At 38.6% G+C, this 25,748-nt stretch overlaps 1 long non-coding RNA gene across 2 annotated transcripts in view; it reads right to left on the reverse strand.

Annotated features, from left to right (window-relative positions):
• The window catches only part of LOC132428020 (uncharacterized), a 28,804-nt gene extending 3,969 nt beyond the window's left edge, over positions 1-24,835 (reverse strand). Inside the window, exons 1-4 of one of the 2 annotated variants that reach the window (XR_009520055.1) lie at positions 24,650-24,835; positions 20,030-20,128; positions 18,649-18,810; positions 14,727-15,166 (exon numbers count right to left, since the gene is read on the reverse strand). This is a non-coding gene — a long non-coding RNA (uncharacterized lncRNA). Of the gene's footprint in view, positions 1-14,726; positions 15,167-18,648; positions 18,811-20,029; positions 20,129-24,649 lie in introns of those variants that run through there. The other variant, XR_009520056.1, reaches the window with a different exon arrangement.
• Positions 24,836-25,748: the final 913 nt, after the last annotated feature.

Consider the following 25,748-nt stretch of genomic DNA (forward strand, 5'->3'; position numbering starts at 1 on the left):
TCAGATAAACATTCTCTTTTATGTTTAGGAACTGTCCTTCTAGTCTCAAGTTAAGCACTCAATTTTTTGTTTTTATTTGTTTTAAATGAGTTGGACATTGTGTCATCAGATGCATTCTCAAAATCTATTGATGCTTCCATGTCAAATAGTTTAACTTTGATCTGCTGATCAAAAATTTATTAACCTTGATAGTACTGAAACATGTTTGCATTTTTAGAATAACCCCTACTTGGCTACGGCATATTATTGTTTTAGCACAATACTGAAAACAAATTGCTGTCATTTGTAAAATTTTGCATCATATTCACAAGTGCAATTGGCTCATGTTTGATTTTTTTAGCTCTTTGTTAGGCTTTGACATACAGAAATATGATGGTTATGTAAAATGAATCGGTACACTTTTTCTCTCTTCTCCTGCATTATAGAGAAATTACCCATCTCTTTGTTAAGTATTAAGAACTCATCCATCAAATTGTCTTAGTCAACACTTTTTTTGGAAGTAAGCTTTCTAAGAAACAGTATTTACTTTTTATAATTACACAAGGAAAACATGTCCATTTATGTTAGTGCTGTCAAAAAATTAGAACTACAGCTCATCAAAAAGTTTATAAAATCAGGGCTTCCCTGGTGGCGCAGTGCTTGAGAGTCCGCCTGCCGATGCAGGGGACACGGGGTCGTGCCCCGGTCCGGGAAGATCCCACATGCCGCAGAGCGGCTGGGCCCGTGAGCCATGGCCGCTGAGCCTGCGCGTCCGGAGCCTGTGCTCCGCAACGGAAGAGGCTACAACAGTGAGAGGCCCACGTACCACCAAAAAAAAAAAAAAAGTTTATAAAGTCATTTTAATATCACAGTTCAGAGCGTGTGTTAACTTTTTGCCTAGTCTTTTCTGCCTGTAATTTTCCATTTATCTCCCTGTCATTGACAGTGCTCACTGCTGTTCCTCATTCAAATACATAAACACAGAGTATTTACTTGACTGTTTGGTTACCTGATTTCTCTCTCTCTCTCTCTTTAAACCTAGATGTATGTTGTGAAAATCTTTCCATGCCAGTAAAAGTTTCTAATAATATCATTTTTAATGGCTACTACTTTTTATGGTAAGGGGGCACTATAATTCATTGAATCAATTGTGAAGGATGAGTTTTTAGACCTTTGGACCTTACCTTTTATCATCACTGCTTCACTAGAACATCTTTTCTCAGAATCATCCCCTCCTTTGGACGGCTGAACACTCTCTCCTGTGTAACCTGCGATTTATCTCTGTTTACCCATCCTGACAAAAGCAGGAAGAGGTTTATCCATTGCTATGGGTTCAAAGGCTTTCATCAGAAATCAAGTGTACCTGTTGAAATCATTCATCAGAAAAAGAAAGAAAGAAAGATGGAAGGAAGGAAGGAAGAGGAAGGAAGGAAGGAGCGAAGGGAGGATGATGGGAGGAAGGAAGAAAGAAAAAAAGAAAAAGGAAAAACTCAGAAAATTTTGCATGTCTTTCTCAGATTTGTGGCCCATTAGCTTGTGGACAGGAAGGGAACTCTGTGCCAAAAGCCATTATCCCCAAGAGCTCTCTTCAGTTAGGGTGGATTCTTTTTCTCCTTGGTTGTGGCAGCCAGCCAGTTGGAGCAGTGTTTCCCTTTCCTAACTGGCATAACTACCCTCGTTAGGAGCAGCTATGGGAGCCCTGGCTTTTTGCCTAGGAATGGCCATCTACATCAAGTGTGAGCGCAAATCATTTAAAAGCCATGGCAGGAGTCGTGCTCCGTGTGGGCTACGGCCGCTCTCACAGATATTTGTACCTCAAAGACCTCCCAAAGCCCCCCTTTCCTCTAACTCCTATGCCACCTGAGGTATGAAGTGCTTCTGAGATTTTTTCACTTGCTTCTAGGTCTGGCTCCTTCTTATACAGTCAATCAAGCGCTGGTTGTTTGGCTCATCATTCAACCCACTCTATCTGCATAACATCTCTTAAGAATTCCATTCAGTTTGAGCATGTGGGTGGTACGCTTTCCTGGCCTCACCAGTGATCCAGTTTCCTCTGCATTTTCATGGGAATTTAGGGGATGGGAGTATCCAAACATATGTGCTCAAAGTGCCACCTGGAAACAGAAGCACTGTGTTTTTTTCTATGTAAAAAAGCTTAAATAATATGCTTTACAAACTGAAAAGATATTCTCTGAAAAATAAAGATTCTCTCCTAAGAGGATGTTTCATTTAATTTTCTCCTACATTTTCCTCCTTACCTGTTGGAATTCATTATATACCAAGTTCTGACACTTTGTTCCCCGAAAGCAGGATGAAGGCTACTCACTGTACTGAAAGCTCAAGGTGATCAGAGACTGCGGTCTTTGTTCCTCTAGTACCTTGCATAAAATAGATGCTTAATAAATATTCTTAAATCAATAGAAGGGAAAGCTGTGCAGACAACTGCTTCTTTAGCATTGGGTAACATGCAGAGTTGGTGACAACACCAAGAAACTTGGGAGCAGAACAACCACATGTAGTACTACTATGTCTGTTCGAAAGGTGAGAGGAAAAAGTAATATTCTTCGATTACATAGGCAGGAAGCGGAATACCATTAAACCCAACGTGGGACTCAGGGTCATAATGATAAAATACATCACAGTAGATTTCATACAAACCTGAACATAGCACATTTTGTCAATTTCCTCTACTTGAAATGTACAAAAGACTATGTAATAGCAGGGAAGGAGGGAGGAATTATTCTAAGATGATTTAATTTCCCTAAATCTATGAGAAATGTATTTTGGAATTCTCACTAAAAGACTTCAGGTCCTCAGATTTGAAGCTGTATGAGTTCAGGAAATTGATATTTTGCCAGGAATTTAAAGATTGCTTTCTTTATTAAGTAAGAACATAATTTCTGAATGTACTAATGCCTTTGGAGCATGAGTCTCTTGAAAAATCTCAAATGTGAAAACTTTTTTTTCTATTTCAAGACATTTAAAATGCAGGAGTAGACTTTGTAAATGAAACTTCTAATATTCATCTAAAGTAACTGTAAAAAAAATCAATAATAGAGTAATGCCAATTGTCTTGCATTTGAAAGAGCTAAAAATGTAGGAAAAAATTCTTTGTTACACAGAAGAAAAGACCATTCTTACCAAAAGTTTTTTAAAAAGACTGTTTTGATAAAAACGGCTAAGAATGATATGATGTGATATTCTTTTTAATGAGAAAAAAATCCTTCCATTTGGCGAATAATTAAGGATCTAGTATATGACAGATACTGTTCTAGATGTTAGGGATAAATAACAAACAAAAAAATTCCCTACAGTCATGGAGTAACATTGTAGTGGGCAGAGCAGAAAGTAAACAAATTAATAAGGAAAATATTTAGTATATCATATGGTGATAAGTACATGGAGAAAACTAAACAGGCGAGGGGAATGGAGAATACTGAGATGGGGGTGGAGGGGGCATTGTATTAGTTTCCCAGAGCTGCTGTAACACATTACAATAAACTAGGTGGCTTAAAATAACACAAATTGGTTACCTTACAGTTCTGGAAGTCAGAAGTCCAAAATGGGTTCCACTGGGCTAAAATCAAGATGTCGTTCCTTCTGAAGGCTCTAGGGGAGAATCAGTTTCCTTGCCTTTTCCAGCACCTAAAGGCCGTGTACATTCCTTGGCTTGTGGCCCCCCTCCAGCAATCATGTCACTCCAACCATCACGTCACTCCAACCTCTGCTTCTGTCATTTACCCTTCTCTGACTCTCACCCTCCTGCTCCCTTTTTAAACAACTCTTGGGATTACATTGTGTCCACCCAAATAATCAAGGAAAATCTCCTCATTGTAAGATTCTTAACAGGCCGTGGATTCTAGGTGAGTAGCATTGACTGATCCACATTTGGCAAAGCTAAAACCAGGATTTTCATCTACTCCTCTTTCTGCAGACAATCCAAGTCTCTGTAATGCTCTTTGGCAACACTAAATACTCAGCTCTGGGTACAATATCTTGCTGGGGATGACTGCTTTAGGGATTGGGGTGTTATCTTGTTTCTAAAAATGATGGATGTGAGGCCAGTGCTATGGAAATCTTGTGTGTCCTATTGACTTTTGGGGTTTTTTAGAAAGTGAGAGATCTGACATTTAACGAATACAACTTCTGAGGTCCTAGAAGAACCACACTCTTTCCTGAAAAAATAGCCCAGGCTGCCCATGCTCAAAGAACCTCACCTCTCCCAAGGTACCTGGAGCCCCACACACCAAGACTAATATGCTGAATAATAAATCAGTGAGAATGGCTTTTGAGCTTTAATTTTATGTAAGAATCTTGAACTTTGGGCTTTTAGTTCCCAAGGATAATGACATTTATTGTAGAATTCAATGTCCCTAGATTCAATATCTAAGGATTTTCATTTAAAAGAAAGCTTTGTTTATGGGCTTTAAAACTTCTTCCTAGAATTGTGATCATTGAAAGAATATTATATTTACATTTGGGAAATCTTTAAATGGTTGGAATTGTACTAGCAGAATTTCTATGCATTTCATTACTGGAATATATTTATGATATTGTTTGATCTCTGAAAGAGTATTTTGGATGACCCCAGATATCCATGTGGGTTTGGAAGGAGAATAATTGAACATTCAGCCTTGGATACAAACTGGTTTTGGAGTTCACTGAATTAATGCATTGTTCTGACCCACTTCAGAGCTTTCTGGGCAAACTACTCTGCCCACTGGAGGTCCCAAAGGGCTTTTCAATGGAAGGGTGATTGGTATTGGGGATGGCCTATAAGGGAGAAAGCAGGACTGTCCCCAGAGGGAAGCAGCCACACTCCTGGCTGCCCATGGGTTTAATGGTTAATTCAGTTGGTTAAGAGAACTAAGAACCAGAAAACATGAGGTAGGAACTTTTTCCACATCCGTGACATTTCCTTCCAGATGGAAGCTGTTCCACTAGCTATGACAGTCCTGGCCTTTCATCCTCCTCCCCCAAGTCCTCAGGGGAAGAGTGACTTACCTAATTGGTAAATTTGAAAAGAATAAATTGGGTACATTCACTGGGGCAGCCTACTCACAGAGGCCCCTTTGGGAGGCCTAGCCCAGTGCAGCACTGCCTGGACCCGGGACTGGGTACAAAAGTCTGCCCGATTCTATGACTCATTTTAGGAAATCCATCTGACTCTAATGCCAACTGACATCTAATGCCAACTGAAAGCCTTCATCAGTAATAAAGGCGATAGATGCATCCCTTATTATTTGTCTTATTTCTCAATTGGTTCGGAATATGAAAGAATGAATGATATTTACTAAGCCCCCGAAAGATCACATCAATGGGGAAAGAGGTGTTCTTTCTGCTGGACTTTCCAAATTATTAGATTAGAAGCCTGGAGCTGCTGGTAGACATCTTATCATTGTATCTGGGGGCAGGGGGTGGTAGTAGGGGGAGTCCTTCCTGAAAACAAGCCAATGAGAAGAAGGAAGAGCCAGGAGTATTGGAAAGAGACTATGTCCTGATGACACACATTAATCAACTGTATCCAGCTGTATCTGATGCCCGTGAACTTTGCAGTTATAAGAGCCAACACATTACCTCTTTTGCTCAGACCAGTTACAGTTAGATCTTGGACTCTTGCATTGAAAGAGGTCTGACCAATATTGTTTAAGGATGGGCTGGTTTTCTTGAATGTCAGTCACGAAAACATCTGCTTCTTAATCTGTTTCTGAACTGGATAAAATGTAAATTTCAGAGTTGCAAACCATTAGCTTGAGCTTAAGATCCTGGTAGACAAAGTTAGTAGCTGCTCCCAGCCCTACCCCTTTCAGAGATGTTCTTATGGGGCACCTGGAGGGCGCAGGTGGCCAGTGTGGCTGAGGAATATAATGTTCCTTTCCCAAACAACAAAAGGGCTGCTTGCTGGGTAACTACATAATGTTATACTTTCTCTTTGGGTTTTTGTTGTTGGGGGGTTTTGGGTGGGTTTTTTTCATTTGTTGTTTTTTAGCTTTTGTAATAAGTTAATTTTCTTCACACATGAATATATATTTGATTTTAAAATGTCTCATGATAGTAGCTTTAGTAGCTCATACTTGAAAGTTTAGAAAGAGGGGCACTTCTCACCTGGGGAATGTTAATGAGAATTAAAAGAAATGTGATAAATTAAATATGCTTCCTTAAAGAAGGTGTCAGAAGAAAAGGCACATTAATTAGAAATGAACAGCACTGAGAGTTTAAAACTGATTTCATGTTTGTCTTATTAACATTTTAGGAGTACAAATATGCCTGTCATCATAAAAGAATTTCCTCAAGCCTCCCTTATCAAGACTCAATTGCAAAGCTGAGACAATTTGCTCTAGGGCAAAAAAAAAAAAAAATCATGTGGAACAGCAGACGGTGGGAATTCTACTAGAAATGTTCTCCACTAGGATCAGAGCCACTGGATCATATATCTGAAATGGGATACTCACTGTGGTGTATAATGTGGCGATCACAAGGGAAGAAGACAACAGGGTTTAAGAGACCAAAAGGAAATCTAAACACAGACAATTCACTTCACTATGAAACTGGTTGCTTAATGGTTGGTATGTCTAGACTGAATCCACACATAATCATGCATCAGAACAGGAAGAATTTACCAAAAAATGGGGGTGAGGAACAGGTTACATTTACGACTGAATTTATGAAAAGAAGCCATGTGTAAATTAGGCAGCTCCTACTGTGCATAATTTTTTTTATGTGTTTTTCTTTCTCTCTTTTAAGTCCAATGAATTCCTTAGGTTATTTACATGTTGTTGAATCTACCTCTGAAAATCACTGTCAAAACTGAATGGCTTCTTCTTCAATCCCAGCTCCTGGTGCTTTTTCTACTGACCAGTCAAATGCCCTTGTGGGCCACACCTCTGTGCCATGTTTCCTGTTGTCTCCTCTGTCAGGCTACAGAGACCTCTTCCCACACCTGCATTCAGACTTCAAATTCTGCCCGTACTTCAACACCATTCCCTTGGGACACAACCCCTGCCTCCGGATTACCCATCACATTCTGCCTGCTCACTGACTGTTTCCATGTGGTCCATCACCACCATACATACTTTATTGATTACTGTGGCTTTATACACAGTTTGGAAGCAGAGTAGTATTTGTCCTCAGACTATGTTCTTCGTCAGTATTGTGCTGTCTTTTTAAGTCTGAGGTCTTGCATATAAAATGTAAAATTAGTTTGTCTATATCCAAATAATAACATATTGGGATTTTCAACAAAATTGTCTTGAATCTGCAGACCATGTTGAGAAGAATGGCGATCTTAAAAATAATAGCTCTACTTATTAATAAATGTGGGATATGCCTGCATTTAAAGAAAAAATGAATGGCTTCGCTTCATTAATTTTGGCAAAACCTCTTCATAAATACGTGTAGTAAGAGATTTTTCATAGAAATGATGCCATCTCAATCTTGAAGTGGACAAAACGGAAAATTAATCTACCAAAGTAATACAAGTTGAGAAGAAATTCATCTCTTATTCCTTATAAAAAAAACTGGAAAAACTCAGATAAAACAGAAAAACAGCTAAATAAAACGACATAATTTACTTCTGGGGAAAAGTATAGCTAATTTGTGCTTATCCATACTTACCAAATGTTAACTGAGGTAAAACTTTAAATGTTAAATAACTTTAAAAGTTAGCTTCCCAGCATACTCAGAAGAAAAAAAGGGCTTTTAATGACTGTAAAAATGAGACAAGTTTGATAGCTTTTTAACTTTATATCTAATATATGTGACTTGATATGTTGTAGTAGATATTTCTTTAATAAAATTCATGCACAGTGTTGACACTGGAACCTTTTTCCTACACAATCCTTAATTTTTACAACTTTTATTCTTAATTACAACTAATATGATCTATTTTAAAGAGAATGTTTTACATTTCTTTTCCCCCTGAAGAAAATGTAAGTGTAATCTTTCACTGGTCACAGAGGCCTTGCAGGCCAGGCAGCTCAACACACTCCCAAGAAGGATGCAGTATTTAGTAAACACTAGGCATTTTGTTCTGTTTCTTTATTCAATAAACTAAACTGAATGTCCATCTTGTGTAAATCAGTGCCATTTTCATTGTTACTTCCATTCTATTTTATTAGAGTTTCTTCGTTGTAAACAACAGAAATCAACTTGGCTATTGTAGACAAAAAGGAATGTTTTGGAAGAATATCAGAGTTTCCTACAATCAGCATGAAACTGGAGAACTGGGTTTGGGGTCAGACTCTTTTCTGAGCTCCAGACCTGTATCACCTACAACTAGATTTCTTAAAGTCATCTTAGGATCACTTCCTCCCCTTTATAGACAAACTTCTCTCCTTTTGTGGCTCTCCATTGTCCTTAATATAATCAAGGATCCTCAACAAGGCCTCTGTGACCTTAGACAAGTTAAAATGTGTCACCTGTTCTAACTTCCCCTTTCCTACCTCTCACTCACCACCCAATCCTCTCCAATCTGGCTCCTGTCTACTTCATTAGCATCCTTTCATGCCAAGTTGTAGCTTGAATGCCAGGCTAGAGTTTCCCAACTGGTTAGCCAAAGCTCAAAACACTTCTGCAGATTGATGGCAGATATACCAAGATATTGAGCCTTTTGGGATGGCCAAAGGCACAGGCTGGTCCATTAATTGACTCTTAGGTGTGATGATGTGAAAAATAGCAGGGAGCTCTGCTCTACTCCAGCCATGCTGATCCCCTTCCAATTCCACAAATGCATCAGCCTCTCCTCCACTTCAGGGCTTTTATCCATGATGTTTCCATCGCCTGGAATACTATTCACCAACTCTTCACTCAGCTCAGCCTTTGAGACTCAACTTTTACTTCTGTTCTTCTAGGAGGCCTCCCCTGACTGCCAACATTTGGCTAGCACACCCTATCATTCAGTCGCACAGAGCCCTCTACTCCACCTTTTGAAATATTTGTGGCACTTAAAATTACTTTCATCAACGTCTCCCACTCAAGGCCCAGTGGAGCAGGGACTCAGTCTGGTTCACTACTAGATCCCCAGCAGCAAGAACAATTTATTGAATGGACATTCAATACATTTCTGGGGCTGAATGATGGTTAGCAATCTCGATTTTCCAGATTTAGTTAATACAAATAATAGCAATTACTATCTTATATGCATGTGTTCTTTTAAAACTATTTTTATAATTAAAATCTTTTCTTATTTGGAAATTTTTAAAAAGTGAAAGCAAGAAAATCAACAGCATGCCTAAGGCGGCCCAACCCTCCTGTGGGAGCTAAGTAGTGAGAACTCAGGTTTCCTGCCTTTCTCCTGTGTTAATTAGAAGACGTTTGAGAAAGCTGTGGGCACATCTCTGTGAGACTGAAATCCTGTAGGGCAACTAGAATTCTTTTTTCAGAAAACATGCATGACTGCCACAGTCAAAGACAGACTTTCTTGTAGGATGATGTATTGGCCTGACCCATTTTCACAGTCCCCACATGCTCATATCACTTCCTGCTGGTCTGTTGGAAATCTCAAGCATTAGGAGAGATTTGGTTATGAAAATTCTTGATTATCTCTCATCTATCAACTTTGTATTTTGATTTGGAAACACATGCCAAAATGTGTTAATTAACTAGACGGGGGGAATTCTTTCACAATATATACAGATATCAAATCACCATGATGCACACTTTAAATATCTTAAAATTTTGTTAATTATACCTCAATAAAGCTGAAATTTAAAAAAAAAAAACAAATAAATGTGATTGGAAAAATTTCTTTGGAAAAAAGAAGAAAGGAAAGGATAGAAGGAAGGGAGGTAGGAAAAAGAAAAAAAAAGAGAGAAAGAAAGAAAAAAAATACATCCAAAAAGATAAGGAAAGGGTTAAAAGATGCTTTACTATTGTGATGGTTAAACAAAGAATTTTTACAATTTTGTGAAGTTGCTGGCTTTCCACGTGGGTTTTTCTGTAATGATTCCTCAAAATTTACAGAGGTAACTGACAAAAGAGAAACACTTCTGATAAGAAATACAAGGAAGCAAATATAGCAGCCATGTGTAATTCTGATTTCTTTTCAATACGTCATGTGACATTTCTGATTATAAATTGATCAAGATGAGACTTGGTATGAAAAATTTACTATTATGTAATGTAGACGTGTTATTCATAGCAATATGCCAAATGGAAAATGTGAGTGTTTTAACTGGAAAGTGAGTTATTTGGTCTTTCCATTTTGTGTAAGTCTTTAAAGCATAAATTAAAGGCGGAAGATATATTGTATGGATTCAGGATCTGAAGACCTCTACTGTGCTCCCTAAATCTTTCAGCAGCGTGGAAGACAGCGTATTCAACTGGCCAGACGTACACTCTTACCTCTTCCCTAATATTGTTGTTCTACTTTGAGATGATGAGGTTAAAGAAAAATGTACCCTGAAATGGGTATTTCCCACTCTAAATATTCAATATGTCCAGACAGGCCCTATTTTTTTTCTATTCGCAATGCCCTGTGTATTGCATCATCTTGAAACATTTTTCATTCAGAAAATATTTCAGTCTTTCATGGTTTTGCAGTGTCTGTATGAAAGGGGACTCAGTACTCAGAGAAATGATCTCTTAAATGGCCACTTGAAATGTATTTATTTTCATACCACCTGAATAATTTATGCGGTATATTTTGCTACTCACAGAGAAGGGGAACTCAGAAGGTGATTTTTTAGAGCTAAGAAAGCTGTTTTCCCCCATAAACATCAAGCTAGTAATCAGAATGTCCTTATAAGCAATATAATAAATTAAAAGAGGAATATTTAATATATAAGTAGAAATATAAAAACTCACACTTACATTATTGCCATACACCTTAATGAATAAAAGAACTACAGAGCATGAAACTGAAATGTCAAGATGACGAACCATCCAAAAGGGAAGTAGGTCTGTTGGCCTAGAATGTATAAATTATTTCCACCCTAAACATCAGTACAGGAAACCATACAGCTATTTTAAATTTGAAAGGAGGAATAATTTTCACGTAGCGTATGTGACAGTGACCGTGGTGAATATTAAGTGTTTGTGCTGAACTCTCCCATCCTGTCCCATCCTACGGGTAATTGCCAGAATCACCTTCCTAAAAAGCTCAATTCTGAACATGTTGAGCCCCAAGTTAAAAATATTAAAATAGTTAAAAACCTTTTTTTTTAGAAATATATACTGAAATCCTTATAGATAAATTGATATTATGACCTAGCTTTGCTTTAAAATAATCTGGGGGCTTGGAAAGGAGGGAGGGAGTGGAGGCATAAATGGAACAAGGCTGGCCATGAGTTGGTCATCATGGAAGATGGGTTCAAGGCGTTTGTTATCAGATACTTTTGTTTGTTTTATAAAGTTAAAAAAAAAAAAAGACTCAACATTGGCATTCAAATCTCCTATAAGTTGGGCCTAGTGATTTATCTTTCAGGTTTACAGTCAATTTCTCAAGCATCCGAAGCCACGTCAAATCATTGTCGAAATTTTGTCCCTGGGCATATCTTTTCTTAAATCACTGCTTTTGTTCAAGTTGTTTTTCCTTCCTGGAGTGTTCTTCCCTCTTAGCTTTACTTTTTGGACTCCATTTTCTGAGCCCGAGTTCCTTCTTCTGTAAAATGATGGGGTTGGACCAGATAACTTCCAATGTCTCTCCCACCCTATAATTATTGACCACTCGCTTCTAAGGAAAAAGATCTACTTAGGAATAAAGTCTAATAAGCAGAGGACTCTACTAGACACAGACTGAGCTGAAACTTAAGTACAGCAAGATCAAGTGATTGAGGGAATTTTGATAAAATTAAGTTTCCCCCCTTTTGTGTATTTCGCTATTCCTGATTTCTTGGAAACATGATCCCAAAAGAAAGCTGTTCTAAATATTCTCTCAGTTCTACTTAGCAATAGATTAGATGATTTCTTGGAGCGAGTTGTGCCTTAGGAAGAAGGGGTAGTTAGAGACAGAGAATAGATCTTATAACTGGTTGTAGGAATTTGACTAAGGAGTGTGAGACTATGAGACATAAAAAGGAAGAATGACTACAGTGGTTTGGCTTTCCATGTACCATCTGAGCACTGTTCTCCTTATTTAAAATGACTTGGAGGAAACATTTTTGTTTCATGCATTTCCATTATTAAATATTACCTAAAATTATTCGAAGAATAAAAACTCCTAGCAGCCAGTGCATTTAACGAAAGAGCAATTTTGTTTCTTTCTTTAATAAATGTTCTTATTCTGATTATAAAAGTTACACACATTTTAATTGTGGTAGTTTATCATAATTAGAGCAAATTCCCTTTATAATTACTCTTTTCCAAAATGTCCTTAGTGATTAAACCAAATGCCTTTTTGGCATGTACCTCTGCCCTTCTTTGTGAGCACTACCTCTCCTTACCCACCCACCAGGGTGAGCCCCAATGACAGGCATGTTTATGCACTGTGAGCCTGTCTGATGCTAAACACAGTTGATTGGACCAGGAGGTAGAGATTCTCTCCACCAGGATTCTGTAATTGGTACTAAAATTAAATAATCAATCTGGATGGTTAATATGGCAATATTAAATCTGTGTTAGAACTCTTTTTGTTGATAGTGACAGAAATGAAAATCTAAATGTGCTTAAACAAAATATAAATAATATATTGGGCTCATTAACTTAGAAGTCCAGAGAGATGATGTTACTGCACGGCTGTTTATAGGTGCCCAAATGACATCTTCAGGGCTGAGTTGAAGCATTTCTGAGTTCTTTTTCTTTGGGTTGTTCTCATTCCCAGGCAGCCTCTTCCCCTACAGAGGAAGTAATCCGCCAGCAGCTTCACACCTATGTTCTACCACTTTAGTAATCCCAAAAGGAAGCACAATTATTAGTTAATTCTATAAAAATTCTTAGGAAAGATTTTCATTGGCCTACTTTGGATTGTGAGTCCAAGAACCAATAGCAAAGGCTAGAATATGTCCATGCTCTCATTACCCAGACCCAAGTCAAAATCCTACCCTTGAAGTCAGGCATGCCTGAAGACCATGGGCTGAAAGTGGAGAAGGAATGGTTCTTTAGAGGAAAATCCAGGTGCTTTATTTCATTACAAGGTCATATTAGAAAAAAAAGGTGATCATTGATTGGTTAATTGGCTGATGCTAAATTGATCTGTGGATTGACCATCTAGGACCAGTCTTGGATTAGTCAGCTCTTGGATAGGAAATATATAAATGGAAAGTTGTTTGCAGAATGGACTGACTGGGTGGCTATACACCCAGGCTTTCTTGGTCTCAATGACTGTGATGTTTTCCCTTTCTTTTGACTGAAGGTTGAGCCTTAATCATTTGTTGTTGGTCATCTTATCTTGGACTGTTTTGGAAAAGAATGACTAAGGCACTTGGGTCAATCCAATGATGGTGAAAAAGCATACACAGGGTTCCTTCCTAGTCAAGCTGAATATTCAAACTCAGTTTACCAAGTTCCCCCGGGGTGGGCCTCATGTATCAGGAATAATCCTGCTTCTCCAGTGTAGCATGGTGGCCTAGTGGTCCAGTGTACCTTGTTGGTTTGTTTGCTTGTTGCTGTGGTCTGAATGTTTATGTTCCCCCAAAATTCATATGTTGACATACCAATGCCAAATGTGATGGTATGGGGCCTTTGAGAGGTGATTAGGTCATTAATGCCCTTATAAATGAAACCTGAGGGAGCTCCCTAGCCCCTTCTACCATGTAAGGACACAACAAGGAGATAGCAGTCTGCATTCCAGAAGGGGGCCTTCAACAGAATCCAACCACGCTGCCACCTGATCTTGACCTGCAGCCTCCAGAACTGTGAGAAATAAATTCGTTTGTTTATAAGTCATCCAGGCTGTGGTATTTTGTTATAACAGCCTGAATGGACTAGACACTTGTTTACATATCTTTGAAGAAAATGAAATTTACACAGACGTGGTATTTGCCAACAGGCAGAATATATGGATTGTCTCTAGTCCCAGTCACTGTCCAAAGAAGCAGATATAATCAGTTTCTCATTTCTACAAAATAAAAACTTTTTATTGGCAAATTTGAAATAATTTAGAATGAATAGACTTCCCCTCTTTAACAATTATAAAAATTCAATTTAATTCATTCAAAGTGAAGCTTCATCTATGAATCTTTTGATCACTTGGCCTAGCTCAATTTCCTTCCGCTTCCTTTTTCTTCCATCTTCCTTTCCTCCAATAATAATAATAATAATAATGTGTTACTCATTGAGCAATTACTTTGCACCAGGCACTGTGCTAAATGTTTTTCATGGATTATCTCATTTAATCCACTCAATAAGGTAGGCTATTGAAGACAATGCTTGTTTTGCAGAAGCACAGAGAGGCTAAGAAACTTTGTCCAATGTCATAAAATTCATGATTAAGCATGGCATTGAACCTAAACAGTTTGATTCTCAAGACCACACCTTTGGCCATGGCACTGCACAACTTTTCACAGCATTTTTCGTCTATACCACTTATCCACAGCACAGTGCCTGGCACGTAGTAAGCACAAAGATAAACACTGTGTAAGTGTAAGGCATACAGTGTAATGACTTGATACATGTATATATTGCAAAATAAGATTGATTTTATCATAACATTTCCCAACTATTTTTAATACTAATTCATAAAATAATGGGTATTATTTAATAATTTAAAATAAAACTAAGATTAAAATTGAAGTGTATTAGAACATTAACTACATTTAATGCATAGAAAAATCCTTTAAGGTTTTGCAAATACACCCCATCCTTTCATGGGCATCTTGTACCTAAAATTATTTGAAATGTCCCAGGTCATGGATAACACAATTCGGCAATTGAGGATTTTCCAACCAAGACATTTGGGGTCATGTTTAATATACGTGGTAGACAGAATTCTAAAATGCCCGCACCCCCCATATTTCCCACTCTAATATGATGAGCTATCAAGACCTGATTAGTTATGTTTAGATGGCAAAAGGGATTTTGCAGATGTAATTAAGGTTATTGATCAATTGACTTTGAGTTAATCAAAAAGAAGATATCTGGGCAGGTCTAATTGATCACACGAGTCCTTAAAAGAGAGAGTTTTCTCAGGCTGGTGGCAGAAGAAGTCAGAAAGATTTGAAGCACAAGGATCCAACACACCATTGCTGGCTTGAAGATGAAGGGGGTAACATCCAAGGACTCGGGAGCATCTTCTAGTTTTTGAGAACAATCCCTGGTAACAACCACAAGGAAGTGAATTCTTTCAACAATCTGCCTGGACTTGGAAGCAGATTCTCCTCCAGAACGTTCAGAAAAGATCCCCACCCCATGGTGATTTGGGGCTTGTGAGATCCTAATCAGAGAGTCCAGTTGAGCCCACCCAGACTTCTGATCTATTGAACTGTGAGATAATAAATAAGTGTATTTTTTTTTTTTTTTGCTGTACACGGGCCTCTCACTGTTGTGGCCTCTCCCGTTGCGGAGCACAGGCTCTGGACGCACAGGCTCAGCGGCCATGGCTCACGGGCCCAGCCGCTCTGCGGCATGTGGGATCTTCCCGGACCGGGGCACGAACCCGTGTCCCCTGCATCGGCAGGCGGACTCTCAACCACTGCGCCGCCAGGGAAGCCCAATAAGTGTAATTTTAAGCTGCTAAATCTGTGGCAGTTTGTGACACAGAAATAGAAAACGAATGCAGATTTTTATTGATTGACCCATATGAAATTGCCTATATTCACTGTTTTTGCTCTACAATGATTTCATTTTGTTCAGCCTAATATTATTTGGATGTGTTCCATTTAATATTATTTGGTTGATAGGTTCTTACAGCCTTGACATCTTAGGAAGACAGCAAAAACCAATGTTCACAAACTTTACTCACTCCCTTGTTCTTTACTCCCCCAAATGCACACACCAAAAAATGTATTAATATATATGTTGATCATTTTATGAGTCCTATACCAGAGAAAATGTCTCCAACCTTTAATCAAGTTGTTTCTAACTGCTTCTGTTACCAATTATGAGCCATATTATACCTAGTGTCTGTTCTCAGATGTGATCTAAAGTGTTTGAGGTCAGAAAGTTTGTCTTTATTTCCTATACAATTTTTGGTACATACTCTCTTAACAAATAAGCAATGCAATGTTCAGGTTTACAATGATGGCTCTTTGATGTGTAAAGTTTGTCTGATCCAGTTATGCAGAGTGATATGCAGGGTTTTGTTTTGGCATGACCACTGGGGAGAAAAGATGTTTTACAGTTTACACCATAGATTGAGACTTTTAACTTTTTTTTTCTTCAAAGTAAAAGGGTCGAGGAGTGTAGAAGTTCCCACCCACGCACTGAAACAGAATGCTGAGGGGAGAGCTGATGACTGAGCTGAGAATTCAGCGAGCCATCCTTTCAAAACAGCTCCTGAAAGCATTTGAGAACACAAATGGGCAGAGGAATCTTCAGCGGCATAAAGAATCCAGCAATCATGTTTTCATTACAAAACAAGTATTTTCCTTTACCACTTATATATGTAGCCCAAAAGACACAAAAGTGAACTCAGTGCAAGTAGGTGCAATGTTTTGATTCCACCCAGAGGGTGTTGAGACAGAGTAAAGACCGAACAGCTCCTCCTGGCTGTCATTGCGTGTGGCGTTTATTATCGAATCAGGAAATATGTTTCTAGTGAAGCCCAGCTCTAAGATGGAATGAAGAACTTAATGGTCATGCATCCTGACCATTGTGTAACTCAATGTTGCTTCATTCATCCAGATAAAAAGAAGCTGTGATTAATTTATAAACTATGGCCAATTCACTAGAATCCATGCTTCTAAACCCTCAAATTCTTAGGACCATGCTTCCAAATCAATACTGTCCATTCTATGGGCAGCTTTTTTTTTTTCTTACTGAGTTTCCTCTTATAAATTTTAGAATGAGCCAAGTAATTTTACCAAGATCACTTACAATATTGCTTCAGGAATAATATTTTCAGAACAAGCAAAGGAACACTAATAGAATAAGACCCTTCATACACACAAGGATCCTTTTAAAATACCTTTAGAAAATAGATATGGTTCTCAATACCTTAATTTGTAAAGAAATTATTTCACATGGTCCCCTTCTTCCTTATTTTAAATGTTTCTGATTCTTTTCTATTATTATAAGCAGAGATATGCTGAGTAGTTTTAGTGTATTTTATTAACTAATATAAAAGAAAAAGAAACTTTGAAAGGGCTTAGCTCTTATAGAATATAACTGAAAGAGAACTTGGAAATCAAGTTCAATAAAACCCAGTACAATACAACCATGAATGAGTCTCCTACAAGTACCATAATCAAGTGACTGAACAGCCTTTGTTTTATTACTGCAGCCCATTTCAGTCTTGGATAGCTTTTACTATTAGAAAGTTTCTCTTTGTGTTGAAATAAAATCTGCCTCCCTATAATTTCCGTTTATTGCCGTAAAAGTCAAACTGTACTTAAGATTGTAGTTATTCTGTTCTTATCTTACTAGTTATTATTTAATTATACGTCTTTATCTGGTCACCGTGAAAATTCTGCTAACATACTCATTGAATCAAACTACCTTCTACACTGTACATCAGTATATATTTCCACTGAAGCAATTTCCACAAGTAAGATTTTACGTTCCAAGTGGCATGGTCCTAAACTTTGCCTCAGAAGGCATTTCATTACTGAAATTCATTCAAATCCATTTCTGAAGTGTCTTCTAAAACACTCACATGAACTCATATTATGACAATGAATTAAAGCTCCTTTGAGGTCATGTTTTTTTTAATTCTTCCAAATAGAAATGTTAAAGCTCAAATGTCAAAGTAAGCAATAGTAATACTAACACAGTTAATATCAAAGATAAATGTTAAACACATGCATACATTTCTTTGCAAAGAACATCTGCAAATGTATAACCAAGAGTGGTTTCATTATAGAAAAATCTGCTTGAAAAGTTGTATCAAATTATTTTACATGCCATATCTTGGCATTTTCTAAGATCTAAAAAATTTCACAAAGGTTTATTTCTAGAGAATATAGCTAGTAATGATTATGACTTTAGATTAAGAAAGGGGGGGCTTCCCTGGTGGCACAGTGGTTGAGAATCTGCCTGCTAATGCAGGGGACATGGGTTCGAGCCCTGGTCTGGGAGGATCCCGCATGCCGTGGAGCGACTGGGCCCGTGAGCCACAACTACTGAGCCTGCGCGTCTGGAGCCTGTGCTCCGCAACAAGAGAGGCCGTGATAGTGAGAGGCCTGCGCACCGAGATGAAGAGTGGCCCCCGCTTGCCACAACTAGAGAAAGCCCTCGCACAGAAACGAAGACCCAACACAGCCAAAAATAAATAAATAAACAAATGTGGGGTTTTAAAAAAAAAGAGAAAGGGGACATCTTTACTCTGTACCTAATGATTTTCCACAAGCACAGTCCTGGTAACTCTCTTTGACAGTTTTCTCATTTTGTCTCTCCTCTGGAGAAATGAAGTGACTTACTGAATTTGTAAATTTGGTAAGAAGAACCAGATATGGTTGTGTTCCATTTTTCTCCCCTAAGCATGGAGCCTGGCCATTGAAATCTTTATTGCTTCTCTGCTCTTCCATGCAGTTGACCTTGCTGGGGCTGTCACATGCCCTGTGTGGGTCACTCCAGTCCAACGGGACCTATAACAGGCAAATGAGACTCCCTAATTCTGGGCACAGTTAGCAGACTTACCTGACTCTCATACTGAATCACTTCCTTCATCTTTGCCCCCATCATTCATCTGTTTAGAACTCAGGCAGGGAAGAGATGGCTATTTTATGAGCTGTACTTCCCACCTCCAGGGATTCCAAATGTGGGACATGATGAAGTAGAGTAACAAAGATCCTTGGATTACTTAAACAGAGAGGAGAAACAGTATTTTTATTCTTGCAAGATGTAAAACTTCAGCTCTTTGTCTTTTCTTTTACTTAGAAACAAAAGCAAGTTGAGGATGTATAGTATTCCATGCCAAAATGTATGTTCTAATATTCTGACATATGCAAAATGCGTGCATGAATACTTAGCAGGTGTAATTTTGTCATTATTATTTTATATTCAGATATCTTTAAGTGACATTTAAAAATTGTAAATTGGCAAGAGCTATTTTATAATCATAAAAGTTTTCACCCAAGGAGTAATCTAATTCAACATTTCTGTTTTACAAATAAGAAAACTGAGGCACAAAGAGATAGCAAGGTCACACAAATATATGACCAGAGTGTAATCACATAAAAATGCTAATTGATAAATATCATGAAACCAAAAGTCATAAATGCCACTCTGTAGACCACTTATGCATGTTTGCAATATGCTAATGACATAGGCAGCTAGAATTTTATCCAGTTTTTATAAAGGAGGATGATTAAGTTATAAAAATAAATACTTTTCCTGCAATCATAAGGCAAATCAAGAATAAAAGTAATAAATAACCTAATTTGTATCAGTGCTTCCTATGCCAGATTATACATATTTAGCATCTGACAGTAATTATACACTGAGATGTTAGAAAATGTTGGGTTACTTTTCAATACAAAATCATATTTTTCTTAGAATAACAAGGAAAGTTGACTAGACTGTAGTACTACACATTCTTAATCATATTCCTGTGTAGCTAAAAATGAAAATAGTTAAAGCAAGTATCTATAAATTACGTATAATAATTGCCCTTCTAAGAGCTCTTTTGTGTTGTAATGTTAATGACAGCTTGTAACTTGATTTTTGCACAGTGCAGTAAGCTCTCCCATCTCACTTTCCACTGCATCCTCATTTTTGTCATGAACGCGAAATAGTGTCCACATTTCCTCTCATATTGTTTTATGCACTAAGTGGTCATTTGACCCTTAATGTCTTCTTTCATATCAGCAACTCTGACAGGAGAGCTTTCTTTGAAGTTTGCTGCTAAGGCAAAAGTCCAATATTGAACCAACAGAAAGCATAAAAACGAATCATGAAAATGGACAAGTCATTTGGCAGAATGGCCAAAAAGAATACAGCTTTACAAATCAAAACAAATTGAGGGTCTAAAATCCCTGGTTGAACAAACCCTTCTATGTGACCATGAGAACTGACTTACCCCAGGAGTTGTCACCTCTGGCTTGTGGGTACTTCATCATCTAACCTCCCAACAGGTATTGTTTGAGCATCTGTCATGTGTTCCATGCAGTGTTCCATGCTTGGAAGGTGAATACAAAAGAAATGTAAGGATGATCCCTGCCCTTAGGGGGCTTATACTTTAGTTCCAGAAAGATAAAACCAAACAGCTGAAACAAGCAGACTACAATTTCAATGGAAATTGAAACCCCTATACCAGGGGTCAGCAGACCTTTCCCTAAAGGGACAAACAGTAAATATTTTCAGTTTTGTGATCCATATCGTCTCTGTCAGTACATAACTCTGCCGAAAGTGGAAGCAGCCATAGATAATATGGAAAAATATGGGTATGGAGGTATTACAAAATAATTTATAAACACTGAAAGTTGAATTTCATATAATTTTCTATCATAAAATATTATACTTTTGACTTGTTTCAACAATTAAAAAAAAAAAATCTAAAAACAGTTCTTTCTCACAGCCTACCCCAAAACAAAACGTAGGCTAGATTTGGCTCCTAAGTTTGCTGATCTCTGGGTTAGGGTTATCTTAAAACATAGAGGAATTTAGAATTGATGCATTGAAAGCCATGCACATTTTGTTTCTAGTGTCCATTTAATTTTACTTAATGTAATATATCTGAGGTATAATTTTGTACATTTTTCATAGATGTACATTAGATCATTAACACATTCTGGAAATAACTGCTAGTCCTCCTTTCTGATTTCTGATCTAGAAATCGAGCTCTAGGCTCACGTGCTTCAGTAGTTGTGGCATGTGGGCTCAGTAGTTGTGGTGCACAGGCTTAGCTGCTACACGGCATGTGGGATCTTCCCAGACCAGGGATCAAACCCGTGTCCCCTGCATTGGCAGGCGGATTCTTAACAACTGCTCCACCAGGGAAGCCCCTCTACCATAATTTTTAATAACATCAATATTCAGAATTTCTTCCTGTAATCTTCTCTTTTTTTTTTTATTTCTGAGAGTTATTTCTTGCTCTCTGAATACCCACACACATATAGATGACTACTCTTGTTGTACCCTTGCAGTATCTTCTTTCTCTCTATAGTCACTGATTTGCCAGATTTAATTTGCTTTAGTTTTTCGTTTTCTTCTATTCTTTCTATTGCCCTTATTCAAATCTTTCTGTTTTGTTTTCTATAAGTCCATTTTGATCTTTCTTCAAGACAGAGGCTTTCCTCAACTGCTTGATGATTGTGGGCTGTCCATTCATATCTGAGGTTGAGGCACCGATCTCAAGGTCTGATTGGAAATTCTGTGCACCTGGTGAAGCTTATTGACTGAGTGGCATCAGTGTAGGTGCTTGGGTTTGGGATCCAGCTATTTCATTACACTACAGATCATTCTCTCCAAAGAAACTAAATCCAGAAGGAAGTTCTCCAATCTGCCACATGGGGATTAAACATGTAGACTTCCACTCAATCCTCCTGTTTTCAGCTGTGCTTCACCTCTTCACCTTCCTACAATATGTTTAGGATTTGTCTGGTTCCATCTATCCAGACAGTAAAATTCCTGGCTCTTACCTGGACAAAGTGAGGGAGGGGTGGAGCAGTCCTTGGCTGGGTAGAACAGGGGAGGGATTAAAGATGGTGTCTGGTTGCTTCTTATATAGAGACCTTCAAACACTTCTCAGCCCCACTTTTCTTTCCCACCGTCAGAGGTACCCGGTACCTCCCACTGTTGTGCTTTTTAAGGTTTCTAGAATGTGAATCAACTTGCTTCTTATTGGCTTCTTCTGTGAGCTCAGTCATTACTTCTCTGTCTGCTTTCCTTCTTCCAGAGTTTTGTTGATATTTCTTATCTTCTGTCTTCTTTCTTATTCTCTTCATTCTTGTGGTTTTTTACTGTTGTTTTCTCTGAACTATCATATCAGTGTGGTTTCAGGAGAGTGTAGAGGAAATGCATATGCTTTGTTTTCTTTGTTTTAGTAATGTGCATTTTGAGGGTTACCAAAATGCCCTTTGAAAACAATGCATCAATTTACATTTCTAAAATCTGTGCACATGTATACCTTTTTGCAATGAACACACTTGCCAATAGTATGTAAATCAGATTGTTTCATTTCTGCCAATTTGCTACTAAATTTTACATTCTTTAAGAGTGACACCTCCATAGACGCAAGAGGGAAGAGATATGGGAACATATGTATGTGTATAACTGATTCACTTTGTTATAAAGCAGAAACTAACACACCATTGTAAAGCAATTATACTCCAATAAAGATGCAAAAAAAAAAAAAAAAGAGTGAGACCTCTGTCTACCTGTCTTTGTTTCCTATGTGCAATGTTTGGCACAGAAACGTCTGCAGGAAAGAGCATGGACCGAAGAGTCAACATCACAGCCCTTCATCTGACTAGGAGTGTGCCTTTGGTCATGTTATGTTATGGCTCTAGGGCTCCATATATTAATCTGAACTCATTGCTACACTCTTCTTAGCACTAATACTCTAGCTGCATGCATTAGTGTGCTAGGGCTGCAGTAACAAAGCCCAACTAACTGGGTGGCTTAAACAACAGATATGTATCATCTCACAGTTCTGGAGGATAGAAGTCTGAGATAAAGGTGTCAGCAGGGTTGGTTCCTTCTGATGGCTGTGAGGGAAGCATCTGTCCCATGCCCCTCCTCTAGCTTCTGGTAGGTTGATGGCAATCGTTGGCATTCCTTGGATTGTACATACATCACCCTGATCGCTGCCTTTATTTCCACATGGCATTCTCCTGTGCATGTCTGTCTGAATTTTCCCATTTTACAAAGACACCAGTCATAATGGATTACGGCCCACCCTAATGATCATGTTTTAACTTGGTTGCCTCTGTAAAGGTTCTATCTTCAAGTAAGGGCACATTCTGAGGAACTTGGGGTTAGGACTTCAACATATGAATTTGGTGGGGGGGACACAATTCTACCCATAACAGAGCTCTTAACAGATGCTCAAAATATCTGATGGATAACCTGAATTTATTATTTCTAAATAAATGGAGAATATCAGGAGAGTTTAGCATAGAAGCTGAATTCTGTGTGTGTATATGGAGGGCCAGGAAAAGAAATAAAAATGGAAGCAGACTTACAAATAGCAGGGCAAAACCGATAAACAAAACCCATGCAGTCACCAGGAACAGAGTAGTTCAACAACTGGGCATCTAAGGAAGACAGTGACAGGTCCTGTATATTGGTTAATGTGACAGATAGGCCTGCTGTCACAAAGATGATCAACAGCTCAGGGGCTTAAAGAATAAAGGAGTGCATTTCTTTCTTTTTTTAAATTAATTGATTAATTTATTTATTTTTGGCTGTGTTGGGTCTTCATTACTCTGTGCGGGCTTTCTCGTTGCTGTGCGCAAGCTTTCTCTAGTTGTCGCAAGCAGGGGCTACTCTTCCTTGCAGTGCACAGGCTTCTCATTGTGGTGGCTTCTCTTGTTGCGGAGCACAGGCTCTAGGCTCACGGGCTTCAGTAGTTGTGGCACGCAGGCTCAGTAGTTGTGGCACATGGGCTTTGTTGCTCCACAGCATGTGGGATCTTCCCAGACCAGGGCTCGAACCCGTGTCCCCTGCATTGCCAGGCAGATTCTTAACCACTGCACCACCAGGGAAGTCCAGGAGTGTACTTCTTTCTCATGCAATAGTCCCAGGGTCAAAGGTCTAGGTCAGTGGAGAAGCTGTGTTCTTCATGATGATTCAGGACCCGGGCTTTTTCTAAGACATTTTTATCATTTTCTTGGTAAAAGCTGGGTGCTTTCCATGTCTGCATTTCAGCTGGTGGGAAGGAATAAAAAAATCTGGAGCAGGCATGCTGAATGAATTAAGTCCCAGACAGAGTAGGGAGACATCACTTCTCACATTCCACTGATGAGAACTGTTTCCACTGCTATGCCTAACAGCAAGGGGGCCTGTAAAATGTGGTCTAGTTATGCACAATGGGACTAACTGTGGAAGAAAAGCATGGATCTTGGTGGACAACCAGCAGTCTCCACAATACTCCTTAAAGAACTTCAAAGGACAGAAAAAAAAAGTCTTCCTTCTAGGACTAAATTCAGTGCTTACTATCAAAGAGTATATAGTGCTATTGGGGAGAAAAGAATCAGTGTAAATTTCTTTCAATGGGCTATAATAATATGCCAGTCGCTGTGGAAAAGAATATAAGTGTAATCAAAATGAGGAGGAGAGGGCTTCCCTGGTGGCACGGTGGTTGAGAGTCCGCCTGCCGATGCAGGGGACACGGGTTCGTGCCCCGGTCGGGGAAGATCCCACATGCCGTGGAGCGGCTGGGCCCGTGTGCCATGACCGCTGAGCCTGCGCGTCCGGAGCCTGTGCTCTGCGACAGGAGAGCCCACAACAGTGAGAGGTCCGCGTACCACAAAGAAAAAAAAAAATGAGGAGGAGAAAATATCAGATTGGGTCAAAATAATCAGAGACCTATAATCATTACTATCGTCACTAATAACCGTCATCTTTCTGTTGGTTTTCTCACTTGCACGTGGGGATAGCCATCATCATCAGTAACAACTTCACACAGAACACAATTTATATCACCTTAGTTAGGTACTACTTATGTAAAATGATAATAGATCCCATAATTACCTACCAATTAACTTAATAATCATTTAGTTCAACACCTGGAGAAGCTGTGGTTCTAGCCTTTGTTTCCTGTGGTGTCTTCTTTCCCTTAAGGATTCAAGCTTAAACTTTCCTCCAGCTTCATTCTTTGACATCATGTTCCAAGAGAAATAAAATTTGTTCTCAAAGAGCAGACAGGTAGAAAAGGATATAATAAGCTAAAAGGAAATATTACAACAATAGTCAAAAAGTTATGTAACAAAAAATGGTCAAAAGTAATACTTTTATTGGGCACAAAATAAGAGACACAAAACCAGCTGTCTAAAATATATACAGAAATTCCAAGTTGTATTTGAAGTAAGGTGTCAGAGGATAGGATTTTTTCGAATTGTTGGTTAGTATATTTAAAATCTCTGAAAACTGAAAGGGATTCTTGCTTCCAGCTAAGACAGAGTAATAGGGAGCAAACTTACTGTCTCACTTGAAACAACCAAAGAGAGGGGGAGAGAGAGAGAGAGAGAGAGAGAGAGAGAGAAACCTCTGGAAAAAGTATATAAAACCATGGTCTTCAAGACACTGGATATCAATCAACAAGGGATGATGATCTTTGAGAGACACAAAACAAATGAGATAAGAAAAATTTGATAAACTGTACTTAATCAAAATAAAAAACTTTGGGGCTTCCCTGGTGGCGCAGTGGTTGAGAGTCCGCCTGCCGATGCAGGGGACACGGGTTCGTGCCCCGGTCCGGGAAGATCCCACATGCCGCAGAGCGGCTGGGCCTGTGAGCCATGGCCGCTGAGCCTGCGCATCCAGAGCCTGTGCTCCGCAATGGGAGAGGCCGCAACAGTGAGAGGCCGCGTACCGCAAAAAAACAAAAACAAAAATAGAAATAGAAAACTTTGCACCTCAAAGAAGACACAATTGGGGAAAAAAGACAAGCTACACACTGGGAGAAATATTTTCAAAGCAAGTATCTGATAAACAACTTGTATCTATAGAATGTATAGCATTTTCAAAAAAACTCTATATAAAACAAATAGCCAACTAAAAAACAAGGAAAAGACTTGAACAGCCACTTCACAAAAGGAGATACACAAACGGCAAAATGCACATGAAAAGATGTC

This window comes from Delphinus delphis, chromosome 7, assembly GCF_949987515.2.
Source record: "Delphinus delphis chromosome 7, mDelDel1.2, whole genome shotgun sequence".
Taxonomy (NCBI): Eukaryota; Metazoa; Chordata; class Mammalia; order Artiodactyla; family Delphinidae; genus Delphinus; species Delphinus delphis.